This window comes from Budorcas taxicolor, chromosome 6, assembly GCF_023091745.1.
Source record: "Budorcas taxicolor isolate Tak-1 chromosome 6, Takin1.1, whole genome shotgun sequence".
Taxonomy (NCBI): Eukaryota; Metazoa; Chordata; class Mammalia; order Artiodactyla; family Bovidae; genus Budorcas; species Budorcas taxicolor.
Window position 1 is genome coordinate 66,376,858 of NC_068915.1, and position 17,465 is coordinate 66,394,322.

The 17,465-nt window shown below is 39.0% G+C and overlaps 1 protein-coding gene across 1 annotated transcript in view; it reads left to right on the forward strand.

The window, feature by feature from the left end:
* The window catches only part of GABRB1 (gamma-aminobutyric acid type A receptor subunit beta1), a 434,698-nt gene that overhangs the window by 363,979 nt on the left and 53,254 nt on the right, over positions 1-17,465 (forward strand). The gene's annotated exons all lie outside the window — the stretch shown is intronic.

Genomic DNA, 17,465 nt, shown 5'->3' on the forward strand with positions numbered 1-17,465 from the left:
TAATTTCAATATATCTGGGCTTAATTTATTACAAAGATCACAAGCCGTACAGGCCAACTCCTATAGATCATAGTAGAAAAGGCATGGGATAAGAATCAGACATCACTGGGTTTCAGCCCAGATTTGCTACCTGGACAGGTTGTCAGTATACCACTCTGTGTACCATTTGCTTCTTCTGTGAAATATGGACAATAATACTTACCTCATGAGGTTGCTGTAAAGAACTGTCTACAACATACAAGCACTCAATAAATGTTAGTGCCTTCTTGACATCACAGTGATAATATAGAGCTAGAGTATTTGCCACCTGAAATCATAACCAATTATGACTGTAGTGTAAGCTGTTGTACTAGCATACATGTCATCCAGAAAAACAGTCACATGTTTTTCAGTATATTCAGAGTGCTATGAACTCTGATGACATAAAAATAACAAATCAACCTTGGGTTTATGGTCATCTCATAGCTTATGAATTGAAACATTTCATGATCCTTGTCAATGTAGAGAGTTAACTTCCCTATGATTTGAGAGAAAAAAGAGATGATTTCTCCTGTACTAGTTTTTAGTAAAAAGATGCCCACCTAAGAGGCTTTCACAGAGAATTCCTTCAATAATAATGTGCTGAATAAATGAATAGAGTAAAATGGAAGACGATAAGAGTTCATTTTCATGTTTTAGGAAATGTATTGAAATTAGAGATTATGATTATTTTTGCAAATTAACAGTTCTCTGGAGGAATTAGTGTTATGCTGGGCTCTGCAGTCATTTGTTTACTCAATAGATAAGGTACTTTACTATGTTGCTATGCTATTAGGTTCTATGATGGTCAAGAAAAGAGTCATGTCTATAGATCACTGCCCTACAGATTTATAGCACCAGATAGGAAAATCATGAACCAGATAATCATGAGATTATTTCCAAAACTAGTCAAATAAAGTAGACCCCTCATCTAATCTTCATCTAATCCTTCCATTTGGGGCCAAGAGTGTCTATTGTGTTTCCCCAACAAAACAATATTCAATCCAACCAAACCAAAAGTCAAGATGAATTGTTGATTTTTTCTTTTAACTTCACCGTATGTATCATCCTGTTTAAAATACAGTTTTCTTCTCGATTCTGAGCATATACGTACATTCTAATTTGCCTATTGCCTAGCTGTTACATTACATTCACATTTTTTTGGCTTGCATGTTTAGAATTGCTTATTTTGGATATTTTGTTTATTTTATTATAGTAGTAAGGGGGAGAAAATATAGATGGTTCAGAGATCTTTCCTGTCATACTTCTCAAACCAGTTTCTTTTCAATGTTTTTTATTCAAGCAAAAACTACGAAAAATATAAAAATGTAATATGGAATTCCATCAAAGTTCCTCCCACTTAAGTATTTTTTTCCCAATAATGAGGTGAAACTACATCTCAGGAGGTTTCATGTTAAGTGATTCCTTTGATATATCCATCACAGGAACATAACATAGTTATTACTAACTTACTTTAAGGTGAATCACGATTAATCTTGAGGTTAATGCTTTTGTAAGCCTTCCTGCTATAAATGCCTTGAATTTGTCTTCTTATATGTAAAAGAATATTCCCTTTCCTGCCTTTATTGTCAGTAAAAATAGAACTTGGTCTGCACTACTCTCATCTTAGGACCTCTGTTCAGATCATCCTAAGGATTTATTGTCTATCTTTTGCATGGGATCTTCTGTTTTCTGAGTTCCACAGCATCTTCTTCCTTAATTTACATCTTAGTGGAGCCTTCTCCTGTAGCTTCCTGTGAGTAGCTGAGGGAAGATAAATGTTTTGAGATCTTGCCTATCTAGCAATGCCTTTATTCACTCTTGACAATTGAATTTTTATGTATATATACTCCTGTGTAAGAAAACAATTTCCCTTGGGTTTTCTAAGGCAATATTTCAGTGTCTTCTGGCTTTGGATATTGCTTCTGAGACAGTCAATGCTATTCTGATGTTTGAATTTGTATATATGAATAGTTTCTACCTTTGTGACATTTTGGAATATTCTCTGCTTCCTAAGATTCTAAATTTCATAATGGCAAACCATATTGTGACCCTTTTTGATCATATTAAGTATCAGATTGGATGTCCAGTGTTGACACACCTAAAATGTCATACGCTTGGAATCATAAATATTTCAGTCCTTTGGGTTGTTTTAACAAAATACCATAGACTGGATGGCTTACAAACAATAGAAATTTATTTCTGACATTCTGGAGACTGGGAAGTCCAAGATCATTATGCCAGCTAATTTGGTATCTAGTGAGGGTCTGCTTCCTGGTTCAGGTGGCCATCTTCTCTCTGTGTCCTCACAAGGTGGTAGGGTCAAGGAAGACCTTTGGAGAATCTTCTGTAAGGGCACTAATGCCATTCATGAGAACTCTGCTTTCATGGACTAATCACCTCAGAAGAAACTGCTTCTTTCACTTAGCAATATTGGCTTGACAGCTCTTCTCTTTTTAGCACTGAGTAATATTCCATTTATAAATACACCACAGTTTATCTATTTACCTACTGAAGGAAATCTTGGCTTCTTCCATGTTCTGCAATTACAAATAGAGTTGCTATAAACATAGATGTGCAAGTTTTGTGTGGATGTAAGTTTTTAGCCCATTTTGGCAAATACTGAGGAGTGCAATTGCTGGATAGTATGTTTAGTTTTGTAAGAAAATACCAAACTGTCTCCCAAAGTGGCTGTACCATTTTGCCCACTAGCAATGAATAGAAGTTCCTTTGCTCCATATCCTTACCAGCATTTCGTGTTGTCACTATTTTGGATTTTAGCCATTTCAGTAGGTGCCGTAGCATCTCACTGATGTTTCAATTTGTAGTTTTCTAATAACATATGATGTTGAGCATCTTTTCCATATGGGGCTTCCCTGGTGACTCAGACAGTAAAGAATCTGCCTGCAATGCAGGTGACCTGGGTTCGATCCCTGGGTCAGGAAGACCCCTGGAGAAGGGAATAGCTACCCACTCCAGTATTCTTGCCTAGAGAATTCCATGAACAGAGGAGCCTGGTGGGCTATAGTCCATGGGGTCACAAAGAGTCAGACACAACTGAGCATGAGACTCCTTATCTTGTCATACATCTATATTCCTTCTGTGTTTCTTCTTTGGTGAAGACTTCGAGATCTTTTGCTCATTTTTTAATTGAGTTGTCTGTTTTCTCATCACTGAACTTTAAGAATCTTTATGTGGAGAAGGCAATGGCACCCCACTCCAGTACTCTTGCCTGGAAAATCCTATGGACGGAGGAGCCTAGTAGGCTGCAGTCCATGGGGTCGCTAAGAGTCGGATACAACTGAGCGGCTTCCCTTTCACTTTTCACTTTCATGCACTGGAGAAGGAAATGGCAACCCACTCCAGTGTTCTTGCCTGGAGAATCCCAGGGACGGGGGAGCCTGGTGGGCTGCCGTCTATGGGGTCACACAGAGTCGGACATGACTGAAGCGACTTAGCAGCAGCAGCAGCAGTTCTTTATGCATTTTAGACCACTCCTTTATCAGTAAAGTTGTGCACCACTTTACTTTCAAATTTTAAAAATAGTAATGCATTTACATAGCTAAAACATAAAAATGAAGTTAAAAGGTAAATATTGGGAAGTCCCACTGTTCCCACTCCTTCCAAATTTATCCTTTTCCTTCACCATTTTTATTTGTTTCTGACTTATCCTTCTCAAGTCTCTTTATATTGCACTGTGCTATGCTGATTTGCTCAGTTGTGTCCAACTCTTTGTGACCCCAGGGCCTGTAGCCTGCCAGACCCCTCTGTCCATGGGGATTCTCCAGGCAAGAACAGTGGAGTGGGTTGCCATGCCCTCCTCCAGGGGATCTTCCCAACCCAGGGATCAAACCCAGGTCTCCCATACTGCAGGTGGATTCTTTACCATCTGAACCACCAGGGAAGCCCTCTCTTTATACAAGTACAAGCAAATACAAATGTACAGTTTACTTTTCCCATTTCTTAACAAAAGTGGCATTTCACATACATTATTTTGAACCTTGATTTTTCACTTAACACTGTATCATGGGCATCTTTCCATATCTTATCATAGAGCTCTTCCTTATTTTTTTAACAGCTGTATAATGTTCCATTGTGGGGATATACCACAGTTCAGAAATTCCTTGTTGCTGGACACTTATCACCCTGACTTTTAAAGGTACCTGGTGCTCTCAATCTATGAGATTTGTAAGGCTCTATAATGAAAAGTGGGTGCTTCTTAATTTTCTTCCACTGCCACCTTAGGTTCTGGTTTCTTGCATGTTATAGGACACTTTCCACTTAACTCTCTGCTTTATAGCTTCCAGAATTCATTTTGTTTACCACTCAGTAGCACAGCACTATCATCTTCAAACTGAAGGAACAATTCCTTGATTGTCTAGACTCTGTAAGTCTTCTCTTACCTTGTATACTTCTCTTGTACCTTTCCAGACTTAGTCACACCCTTTCAGAATAAAGACACTCAGTTATCACAAATGAAAATAATCTTGGAAAGAACTGGAAGGTGGGGCATAAAATTGTTTCCTTTTTCAGATCCCCCCCCCCAAAAAAAACCCCAACAAAACAGAGAAATAGTATGGTCTAAAGATCTCCTGGAATCATTTAATAAGGCAATGGATTTCTATGTTTTTTTCCTCCCTTCTAAGGCGGTAACTATTACAAAAGCATTTCTGTCCCTGGATTTCAACTTGGTAGGCCTGATGACTGTTTTCCTAATTTATAGGCACCATTAGCATCATCAGTCCTGGTATCAAGGGGCCCTGAGGGGTCAGCAATTCTCCTGCTGTACGCTTCAACTGATATAGTCATTTGTTTCAACTGTATGAGTCACAAGATGGACCTCTCTTGTAAGGCTGTAAAGCAGTGATTGAGATTTGTGCCCTTCACTCAGAGAGAACCCAGAACTCTTCCACTTTCTATTTATGCAACCTTCAGCAAGCTATTCAACCCTTCTAAACATCTATAAAATAACATGCACTTCATAGGTTTGTTGTGAAGATTAATCACATATAAAACAGCTAGTACAGAGCCAAGCAATTCTCCAACACCAGCCAATGTCCTACAACTCAATTCTGACACTATTTCCCTGGAGATCCTGCAGATCCTACAGATGAGGAGCTCTTCAGCACCAGTCCTTTCATGGTTTCTTAGAGGCTTCATTACATAGGCATGACTGATCAAATCATAGGCATTAGTGATTGATTCAACTTCCACCTCTTTTCTCCCCAGAGGTGGAAGAATGGGACTGCCTGAAATCTCCAACCCCCTAATCTCATGGTTGGGCTTCCCTGCTGGCTCAGACCGTAAAGAATCTGCCTACAATACAAGAGACTTGCTTGCATTCAATCCCTGGATTGGGTAGACCCCCTGGAGGAGGGCATGGCAACTCACTCCAGTATTCTGGCCTGGAGAATTCCATGGACAGAGGAGCCTGGTGGCTACAGTCCATGGGATCACAAAGAGTGGGACACAACTGAGCGACTAACACTTTGACTTTTCAGTCTCATGGTTTGCTTCACTGGCAACCAGTCTCCATCCTTAGGTGCTTTCCAAAAGGCAGTATGTTAACAAGAACCCGGTTTGAGAACTGTCTTTTGTGAATAATAAGACACTCGTTTCACCTTTAGGGTTTCAAGAACTGAGGACTAAACACTAATTATTATAATAAAAGATGCTCCCATGGCGCTTATCACTCAGGAAATTCCATGGCTTTGGGGAAGTAGGAGCTAGATGTGAACCATGAACCATGACAAAAAAATATATGAAATATATTTGGTCATTTAAATGATCGAATATGCATTTCTTATAAATAACATTATTGTCATTTGTTTTCCCGACTGGTCTAAAAACTCTGTAAATAAAGAGATACTGTCTGTATTCCTCCTTTTGTCTCCCAATTGTCGAGCAAAGTGCCTGGTTCATAGAAGAAATTGACAAATACTCATTAAATGATTCTTTCAGTAAAGGGATGAGTAAATAGATATATCTTGTTCACATTAATTCTCAGGAAACGAAAAAAAATTTTTTTCAAGAAAATTATGGAGTGCATGTATATATTTAAGAAAGTCAGCTTGTTTTTATAGGAAGATCTGCTATTCCCCCAAATTTGGTCTGCAAACACTCTTCCAAGGAGTAAATTTTAAGGAAATATTTCTTGACTGGCCATGGCCTAACAGTTATCCACTTCGTCTTGTGTACTATGTCCTCTAGCTGCATTTATGCCTAAGACAAAAAGACAAATGGCAAAATGCTATGTTTAGTAGTTGGAAAGTATCTGTCATAGGTAAGATGACCTTTGTGCTGGTTTGACTTGGCAGGGGAGAGTGGGTCATAAACCTTAATAAAAATGCCTTGGGAGATGTTGATCTAAATGTTGATCATTTATTTTTTAAATGGGATTTTTAACCAGAGAGATTCCTTCATGTAATGTTCGATAATAATGCCATCTAGAAAAAAAAGAAACCACTCAAAATAAGTGACATTTATTTGACCTTGTCTTGTAGGTAAACATCTGATGAAATCAGATTTAAAATATTGTTTCATTGGCCTTTCTGATACCCCTGAAGGCTAAAAATCATTACAATAGGTCCTCTTTTTGCCCAGTCCTACACTTCATGATTATGTCTGATTCTCACAAACATGCTTCAAAATCAGCAGTTTACTGTTATTCCTATTTTACAAATAGAGAAACAGAGACCCAAGGTTTAAAAACTTGCCACTAACCATTATAATGCTAAGCAGAAAGGCAGGATACAAAGCCTGTTCTTTCTGATCCGAAAACTCATGTTTTTCAATACTTTCTCTCTTGCAATGGGGTGTTTTTCCCTAGCAATCATAACAAAATATCTTCATAGGCCATAATATAATGTTAGACCCTTTCATGTCACCATTATGACAACAAATTTCCTAAACCAAGTCAACACATACAAAAAAGATATGTTTAGGAGTAAGAGTTTGGGAGTCGTCATAGGTGGTAGTGGTTATAGAAGGAAACAGAGAGGATTAGAAAGCATTATAAAAAAAAAAACAGAAGACTTTCTGTGATTAGAGGTCGCCTGATTGTAGTGTCCATTCATATGTGGTGAATATTGGTCACTTTTTGAATATCCAGCATTCCTATGTCTTATGTATCCCTGACTCCTGTGTATCAAATAGAGCTTGTCTCTCACTATCAAAACAGAAAACACCTGATACCTTCCCAGGACTCCTTGCATCTGGGAATGAGACAGACATAGGTTCCACCATTCATTCACTCATGCTTATGGCAACCATCAAATCAAAAGTTAGTGATTAAAAAGAAAAAAGTTAGTGATGTAAAGAAGAAAGGAGCACAGAGAAACCCATCATGAAAAGACTAGCATCATAACACAGCTGATGGAGTGATTCTGGTCTCCAGGCTCAGTGCTGTTGACTGTAGGAGTGATGTCGGAGTAGAAGCAGCGGGGCCTCAGAGAGTCAGTTCTACAGCGTCGATTTTGGCAATGGTTTCTAGCTTTATGACCTCAAGCCTGGATCCCTGATACTCTCAGGGAACCTGTGAGGTTCCCATCATTCTTTCATTAAATTACTTTTTATTTAACTTAGTTCCTACTGCCTAAGAATCCTGACTGGAAAAAAAATGTATAATAATAATAATAATGACAGTAACTAGCATATCTTGAGAACTTATGATTTAATTCTGCTAAATGCTTTAAAAACATTTTACTCCTTAAATTCTCACCAAAACCCAGTAGTTTCTATATTACAGATAAAGAAATTAAGAGATTAAGTGGCTTGAGCCAAGACATCTTGCTGGAAAGTGGCAGAGTCAAGATTTGAACCCACTATCTCTATCTATCCCTGGGTCAGGAAGATCCCCTGGAGAAGGAAAATGGTAAAGCACTCCAGTATTCCTGCCTGGAGAATTCCAATCCATGGGGTGGGCAACTAAACATCAATTCTAGCTCCAAAACCTAGTCAGTTCAGTTCAGTCACCCAGTCATGTCTGACTCTGTGCGACCGCATGAAATGCAGCACACCAAGCTTCCCTGTCCATCACCAACTCCCTGAGTTCACCCAAACCCATGTCCTTTGGGTCAGTGATGCCATCCAACCATCTCATCCTCTGTTGTCCCCTTTTCCTCCTGCCCTCAATCTTTCCCAGCATCAGAGTCTTTTCCAATGAGTCAGCTCTTCACATCAGGTGGCCAAAGTATTGGAGTTTCAGCTTCAACATCAGTCCTTCCAATGAACACCCAGGACTGATTTCCTTTAGGATGGACTGTTTGAATCTCCTGCAGTCCAAGGGACTCTCAAGAGTCTTCTCCAACAGCACAGTTCAAAAGCATCAATTCTTCGGCACTCAGCTTTCTTTATAGTCCAACTCTCACATCCATACATGACCACTGGAAAAACCATGAACATTTGTTGGCAAAGTAATGTCTCTGCTTTTGAATATGCTGTCTAGGTTGGTCATAACTTTCCTTCCAAGGAGTAAGAGTCTTTTAATTTCATGGCTGCAATCACCATCTGCAGTGATTTTGGAGTCCAGAAAAATAAAGTCAGCCACTATTTCCCCTGTTTCCCATCTATTTGCCATGAAGTGATGGGACCAGATGCCATGATCTTAGTTTTCTAAATGTTGAGCTTTAAGTCAACTTTTTTCACTCTCCTCTTTCACTTTCATCAAGAGGCTCTTTAGTTCTTCACTTTCTGCCATAAGGGTGGTGTCATCTGCACATCTGAGGTTATTGATATTTCTCCCAGCAATCTTGATTCCAATCTTCCAAGATTCAAGATTCCAATCTTGATCTTGCGCTTCCTCCAGCCCAGCGTTTCTCATGATGTACACTGCATATAAGTTAAATAAGCAGGGTGACAATATACAGCCTTGATGTAGTCCTTTTCCTATTTAGAATCAGTCTGTTGTTCCATGTCCACTTCTAACTGTTTCTTCCTGACCTGCTACAAGTTTCTCAAGAGGCAGGTCATGTGGTCTGGTATTCCTATCTCTTATAGAATTTTCCACAGTTTTTTGTGATCCACACAGTCAAAGGCTTTGGCATGGTCAATAAAGCAGAAGTAGATGATTTTCTGGAATTCTCTTGCTTTTTCAATGATCCAGTGGATGTTGGCAATTTGATCTCTGGTTCCTCTGCCTTTTCTAAAGCCAGCTTGAACTTCTGGAAGTTCATGATTCACGTATTGCTGAAGTCTGGCTTGGAGAATTTTAAGCATTACTTTACTAGCGTGTGAGATGGGTGCAATTGTGTGGTAGTTTGAGCATTCTTTGGCATTGCCTTTCTTTGGGATTGGAATGAAAACTGACCTTTTCCAGTCCTGTGGCCACTGCTGAGTTTTCCAAATTTGCTGGCATATTGAGTGCAGTACTTTCAGAGCATCATCTTTCAGGATTTGAAAGAGCTCAACTGCAATTCCATCACCTCCACTAGCTTTGTTCATAGTGATGCTTTCTAAGGCCCCCTTGAGTTCACATTCCAGGATGTCTGGCTCTAGGTGAGTGATCACACCATCGTGATTATCTGGGTCGTGTAGATCTTTTTTATACAGTTCTTCTATGTATTCTTGCTACTTCTTCTTATAGCTTCTGCTTCTGTTAGTCAGCCACTAAACTTGAATATATAATTCAGGAGTAGTTTGTACAGTATGTCTTTTTTAGAATATTAACATCCAAAGGTAGTTGTTCAAAGGTTTTCCAAAGAAAACAAACTGGATGTGTGTACATATATAAAAGAACTGGTTTATGAAATTTTGAGGGCTATCAAGTGTGAAATCTGCCAGACAGACCAACAGGGCCGAGGTCCCAGGGGAGGATTCATATTGCAGCTCAAGTCCAGAGGTGGTTTGGAGCAGAAGTCCCTCTGTAGGTGCCTATATCCAAATCTCTGCTTCTTAGAAGGACATCAGTCCTATTGGATTAGTGTCCACACTAATGACTTCATTTTAACTTAGCTACCTCTATAAAGACCCCTGTCTCCAAATACAATCACATTTTGAGATACTCAGGGATAGCACTGTAAAATATGAATTTTAGAGGGGACATAATACAGCCCCTAACAGTAGTAATTTCAACACGACATTTTAGAAAGTGCCCTGTATGTCCATGTAGTCTCAGGGACTTTCTAAGTTTGTATGACACATCTGTAGAGTATTTGGGGGCCTCTTCAATTTTTAAAATACCAGTCCTGCCCATAGCCAACATCAAAATGATAACCATAATATTATCTGTAACCAAAGTCTCTTATGTCTTAGCTTAAAGATGATGATACCCAGCTACAAGGAAATTTTAGGTTGTGTTTCCCACCGGAAGTACAAAAACTGGTTGCACTACAGTTTCCCAGTACTTAAACTCATCAGAAGAATCAAATGAAATAAACTGCTCCATGGTAAAGTGACACAGCTCCTAAAAATGTTCTTCTCCTTCAAGGACTGATGGCTTTTGGCTGTACTCACAGTTTTTGCAAAGATTTCAAACCTCGAGGGGGCCAGATAGCACTGTGAGGTCTGCAGTGTGCCTGTTAGCAATGAACATCATAATGGGAACACTTGTCATTTTTTTTCACCTGGAGATTTCTTATTCAATGGTTGAAAGTGAAGGTGGAGTGCTTGGAAAAGCCATCTTAACTCCTCCATCAGTTATTTAACAGCAGTCACACCATCTTGCATTTGTAGAACTCTTTGTACTTCTTAAAGTACTTGTACATGGTTTAGTTCATTTCATCTAAATGGTCCTTGATTGGCCTAAAATTTAAATCAGCTTCCCAATGTGCCTAGCAATCTTAGAGGGCACTTTATGAGCTGAAAAAACATGACCCAAAGTGGAGAAATTGCTCTGAAAGCATTCTGTAAAATCAAGGCACCGTTATTCTACACATTCATAAATAGTGAAGCTAACTGAGTTAAATCCTTAAAGGAATTGTGGGGATTATCCAAAGATTTTCAATCCTTTACAGTTTACTTTGTTTTTAACACCATTTTCTATAGGGCTAAGCTCTTAAATCCAATGTTACCTTATTAAAAATTTCAGACAAAAACATGCCTCCATCCTCATTCTGTCTTTAAGAGTCAAATCTACATATTCCCTTTAAAGAAAAACTGAAGGTAATTTGTTGTCAAAAGATCCTGAACTAAAAATGCACGTCACAATTAGACAGAGCCTGAATAGTTCTCCCTACACAGAGCAGATGGTAATCTCTTTTTAAAATAAAATGGTGATCTGTGTTTCTGACTGTGTGCCTTCTACATCAGGCATGAAGTAAAAATGAATTTCTATTTTGTTTCACTCTGGGAGCCTATTACATTGACCAACATGGGTGGTGGGGAGGGAGGGAATCACCTAATTTGTTCAAATATAATCACACAGTGACAACAAAAGCATTGGCTGCTTCAACTCTCTGCAGGAAAGCTTTTTAAAAAAATGAACAGATGCAGAATAATCTTGAGAATGCTCTTGTTATTCTGCTGGTAATGTCTGTAGTTAAGGAGACATCTGTGATGGGGGATAAAGAAGATCATTTTCTTTTCTGAAGTACAAAGTGTGGAGTAAAAATATCATTTCGGGGATTTAAAACCTAAGAAATAACCTGACTCTTTACCTATATGTTTTTTAAATGATTGATTGTAGGAGTACTGTAATTCAGAGTTGATTTTTTTCTATTTATATGGTGTTAGAAAGTAAAAAATGAAACTCAATCTCCTAAAATATGTAAGGAAAGAGCTAGGTTCATATAAGAATGTGGAAAACACTGCCTGTGCTGATACAATATAATGATATATGATGTTAATATAATATGGTGGTGGTTTGGTTGCTAAGTCGTGTCTGACTCTTTACAACCCCAGAGACTATACCCCATCAGGTTCCTCAGTCCATGGGATTTTCCAGGTAAGAATACTGGAAGGGGTTGTCAATTCCTTCTCCAGGGAATCTTCCCCACTCAGGAATTGAACCTGGATCTCCTGCATTGCAGGCAGATTCTTTACCAACTGAACAAGCCCATAACATAATGACAATAAGATAATGATAATATAATGTGTCTCTAATCCTGGTTCTAAATTAGGGTGTGCAGCCATATTTCTATTGAGGCCGAAGTGCAGATATACCATTGCTTCAAAGATATTTTCTGCCTGTGTTTTGATTATACAGTTCTATGGAGCAAACCATAATGCCTTTACCATTAGTCCTACAAATAGCATCTCTCCCATTTTTTCATTTTTATTGGAATATAGTTGCTTTACAGTATTGTGTTAGATTCTGCTATACAGCAAAGTGAATCAGTTATATGTATACATATATCCCTCTTTTTTAGATTTCCTTCCCACTTAGGTCACCACAGAGCATTGAGTAAAGTTTCCTGTGCTACACAGTAGGGTCTCCTTATTTATCTATGCTATACACAGTACTACTGTGGGGAGAGACCGAATTAGCCAGGATGGTGTGTTCAGGCTCTCTTGCCCCACGTTCTGTAAATATTGACCAGTAACAGCTGAGATCACTGATAGCACTGCACGCGCACATCACAAGATACTCAGTTGGTCATGGGTTACTTTGTGCAGTACGCATATGGGAGCTCCACCTAGAAAGTGGTGGCTTTCTGCTGCAAAGTGGTTACTGCTACATCACGGTTGTGTCCATTGACTCAGCCATGAGAGGAGAGAATACTGTTATGGCTGCTGTGCCAGCCAGGAGAGAATAAATATGTCTGCAGTTCCTATAGCTCTTTGTGTCTTCTTCCAACCTCTTAGTTCATGCATTGCGTACTCTGGATTCAACAAACAGTGTGCAAAGTGTGAACAGCAAGACAGTTGGCATCATGAACAGCATAAGCAATACAAGCATATATATGTCAGTTCCAATATCCCAATTCATCCCTCCCCTTACCCACCTTGGTATCCATTAGTTTGTTCTCTATATCTGTGTCTCTATTTCTGCTTTGCAAATAGGTTCATCTGTACATTTTTCTAGATTTCACATGTAAGTGATATTATATGATATTTGTTTCTCTTTCTGACTTGCTTCACTCTGTATGACATTTTCTAGGTCTATCCACATCTCTGCAAATGGCACTATTCTGTTCCTTTTTGGGACTGAGTAACATCCCAATGAATGTATGCATCACATCTTCTTTATCATTCTTCTGTTGATGGACATTTAGGTTGCTTCCATGTCCTGGCTATTGTAAATAGTGCTGCAGTGAACACTGAGATGCATATATTTATTTACATTATGCTCTTCACCCAGTATATGCCTAGGCATGGGATTGCTGGGTCATATGGGAGCTCTATTTTTTAGCTTTTTGCGAAATCTCCATACTGTTCTCCATAGAGGGTGTATCAATTTACATTCCTGCCAACCGTGTAGAGGATTCCCTCTTCTCCATACCCTCTCTAGCATTGTTTGTAGACTTTTTGATGATAGCCATTCTGACCAGTGTAAGGTGATAGTTATCACATTGTAGTTTTGATTTGCATTTCTCTACTAATTACTGATGTTGAGCATCTTTTCATGTGATTGTTATTTGTCTATATGTCTTCTTGAGAGAAATGTCTGTTTAGATTCTCTCTCCATTTTTTAAATTGGGTTGTTTTCTGTTTTGTTTTTTTTTTTTCCTTTTATATAGAGCTTCATGAGCTGTTTATATATTTTGGAGATTAATCCCTTGTCAGCTGCTTTATTTGTAAATATTTTCTATCATTCTGAGGGTTGTCTTTTTGTTTTGCTTATGGTTTCCTTTGCTGTGCAAAAGATTTTAAGTTTAATTAGATCTCACTTGTGTATTTTTTTGTAATTTTTATTATTCTAGGAGGTGAACCAAAAAAGATCTTCCTGCAATCTATGCCCAAGAGTGTTCTGCCTATTTTTCCTCTAAGTTTTAGTGCCCAGTCTTACATTTAGGTCTTTGATCCATTTTGAGTTTATTTTTGTGTATGGTGTTAGGAAGTATTCTAATTTTATTCTTTTGCATGTAGCTGTCCAGTTTCCCACACTACTTATTGAAAAGACTGTCTTTTCTCCATTGTATATTCTCCCCTTTTGTCATAGATTAGTTGACCATAGGTGGGTGGGTTTATCTCTGGGCTTTCTATCCTATTCCATTGATCTATATTTCTGTTTTTGTGCCAGTACCATACTGTCTTGATGACTGTAGCTTTGTAGTATAGACTGAAGTCAGGGAACCTGATTATTCCAGCTCCATTTGTCTTTCTCAAGATGGCTTTGGCTATTTGGGCTTTTTGTGTTGTCATGCAGTTTGCAAAATTTTTTGTTCTAGTTTTGTGAAGCATCTCTCCTATTTTAATATAAAATGTCTATTATTACAATAGGGAATCACATGTATTTCCTTAGAATCTGAATCTGAATTATCAAAATTATTCATCAAATACTATACATGTTATTACATACAAAGTATCATAGAGCTTTGAGCCAAGAATTCATGCATTAAAACCCAAAAGTCATTTTCACATGAAGCACCCTGGCAATTCAAGCTGTGCTGATATCAGTTCAGTTCAGTTCAGTCACTCAGTCATGTCTAACTCTCTGCGACCCCATGGACTGCAGCACATCAGTTTTCCCTGTCCATCATCAATTCCCAGAGTTCACTCAAACTCATGTCCATTGAGTTGGTGATGACATCCAACCATCTCATCCTCTGTCATCCCGTTCTCCTCCTTCCTTCAATCTTTCCCAGCATCAGGGTCTTTTCAAATGAGTCAGCTCTTCACATCAGGTGGCCAAAGTATTGGAGCTTCAGCTTCAACATCAGTCCTTCCAATGAACACCCCGGACTGATCTCCTTTAGGATGGACTGGTTGGATCTCCTTGCAGTCCAAGGGACTCTAAAGAGTCTTCTCCAGCACCACAGTTCAAAAGCATCAGTTCTTCAGCACTCAGGTTTCTTTATAGTCCAACTCTCATATCCATACATAACTACTGGAAAAACCACAGCTTTGACTAGACGGACCTTTGTGGACAAAGCAATGTCTCTGCTTTTTAATATGCTATCTAGGTTGGTCATAGCTTTTCTTCCAAGAAGTAAGCATCTTTTAATTTCATGGCTGCAGTCACCATCTGCAGTGATTTTGGAGCCCCCCAAAATAAAGTCTGTCACTGTTTCCACTGTTTCCCCATCTATTTGCCATGAAGTGATGGGACTGGATGCCATGATCTTAGTTTTCTGAATGTTGAGTTTTAAGCCAACCTTTTCACTCTCCTCTTTCACTATCATCAAGAGGCTCTTTAGGTCTTCTTTGCTTTCTGCCATAAGTGTGCTGATATAGGAAATATCAGCTGACACACAAAATAATAAAACTACTAACTTTTATTAAGTACTTGTTATGCATCAGGCACTATTTTAAATGCTTTATACCTGTTAATGTATTTACTTCTCACAACAACCATTTGAGAATAAATATTGTTTCTGGGCTTCCCAGGTGGCTCAGTATTAAAGAATCCACCTGCAATGCAGGAGATTTGGGTTTATTCCTAGGTCAGGAAGATCCCCAGGAGAAGGAAATGCAACCCACTCTACAATCCCGTAGATCAAGGAGCCTGGAGGTCTACCGTCCTGGAGGTCTGGAGGTCTACAGAGGGTCGCAAAAAGTAGAACAAAACTAAGCAACTGAGCACCCACTCATTATTATCTCTATTTTATAAATGAGAAAATAAAATCATAGAAATATTAAGTAACTTGACAAAAGTCAAACAGGAGCCAGAATTCAAATCTAGTTAATTTAGTTCCAGAACCCAGGCCATTAACCATTACCCAGTGCAGACAATGTGAGAAGCTAGTGGCAGCAAGTAAACATGGTACGTTACATGATTCATCATGTCTGCAAGATTAAAATAAAACAAGGATATTGAGAGAACTCCAATGATTTTTGGGGAGAGGAGGGCTTAATAGCCAAAGAAACTTCTCCTGGGGACTTAATGAAAATTAGCCTATGAAAATATCTTATGGCTTGATAGTAACCTAGCCAAAGGGACCTGTAAAAAATTCCATATTCAGGTATAAACACCAGCATGTGCAAAGGACCTGTGGCAAGAAGAAATGTGGGTGTTTGAGGAGCTGAAACTGAAGCCAGAGTGGCTGGAGGCAGAGTGAAGAGATCCTTAGGAAGAAGAGGCTGGAAAAAGGGGGAGCATTTCACTCAGGGATTTGGGGGCTATGTTAATGGCCTTGGTCTGTGTCCTGAGAGAAGTAGGAAACCACTGAGAGAATTTAAGCAGAGGGCTAACGTGAACAGATGTGCATTTGAAATCAGTCACCTGGCTGCCACCTTGGAAAACAATTTGGAGAAGTCTAGAGTAGAAATTGGACTTCCTTCATAGCTCAGTAGGTAAATAATCTGCCTACAGTGCAGGAGACCTGGGTTCAATCCCTGGGTTGGGAAGATCCCCTGGAAAAGTAAATGGCAACCCACTCCAGTATTCTTGTCTGGAGAATCCCACGGACAGAGGAGTCTGGCAGGCTACAATCCATAGGGTCGCTAGAGTTGGACAGGACTTAGTGACTAAAGAGAGGGAGAAAGAATAGAAGCAAGTAAACCAGTTTTAAGAATATTGCAGTAGTATTAGCTAAAAATAATAAAAGCAGAGGTGTGAGTGGGGGTGGAGAAAACTGAACTGATTCAAGAGATGTTTCTGTGTTAAAATTTTTAAATGATGACAAATTAGATGTTGGAGATAAGGAGGAAAAGGTCAAAGATGACTCTCAAATTTATGACCAGTGCAACTCTGTGGATGATAGGTTTAGATGAGGAGGCTAAGAGATCCTGTTGAAGATACTGAACTTGAGGTGGCTTTAGTTATCCAATGAAGTCAAGTTCATAGTGATACTATGGGTCTAAAGTTTAGAGGAGAGGTCTAGGCTGTATGTATACATTTGGAGTTTATCCAGGCAAAGAGAGTTGTAAAATCCACTGGCCTGAATACCTCATCCAGGGACAAAATACAAAGTAAGTGAGAAGAGAGAAATGCCTAAGACCAGTTCTGGGGAAAAGATAAGTCTACAAAGAATTATAAGACAGAGGTTCCAGATAAGTAGGAGCATGACCAGCAGAAATGGCATCAGGAAACTTAAAGAAGTAGAATTTCAAGAAAGAAAACAAAGACAATGGGGTCAAATACTGCTAAGAAATCAAGTAAAAATGAGGACTGAAAAAGTGAATATAGCAAAATGAGGGTAAGGGTCATGGTTGTATTAACATAAACTATTTGGAGGTGATGAGGCTGGAGGTCAGACCAGAGTGGGGTGAATGGAAAGCAAAGCAATGCAGGACAACTGTGGACAACTCTAGAAATTCTGCTGTGAAGCAGAGAGAGGGATTAGAGTAGCAGCAAGAGAGAGATAATGGGATACAGAGAATGACCATAACCACCACAGAAGGGACCAGAAGAGGCTTTACTGCGGTAGATTGTTTTCTTTTTGAGAATTCTGGAGTGAGGCTTTGAG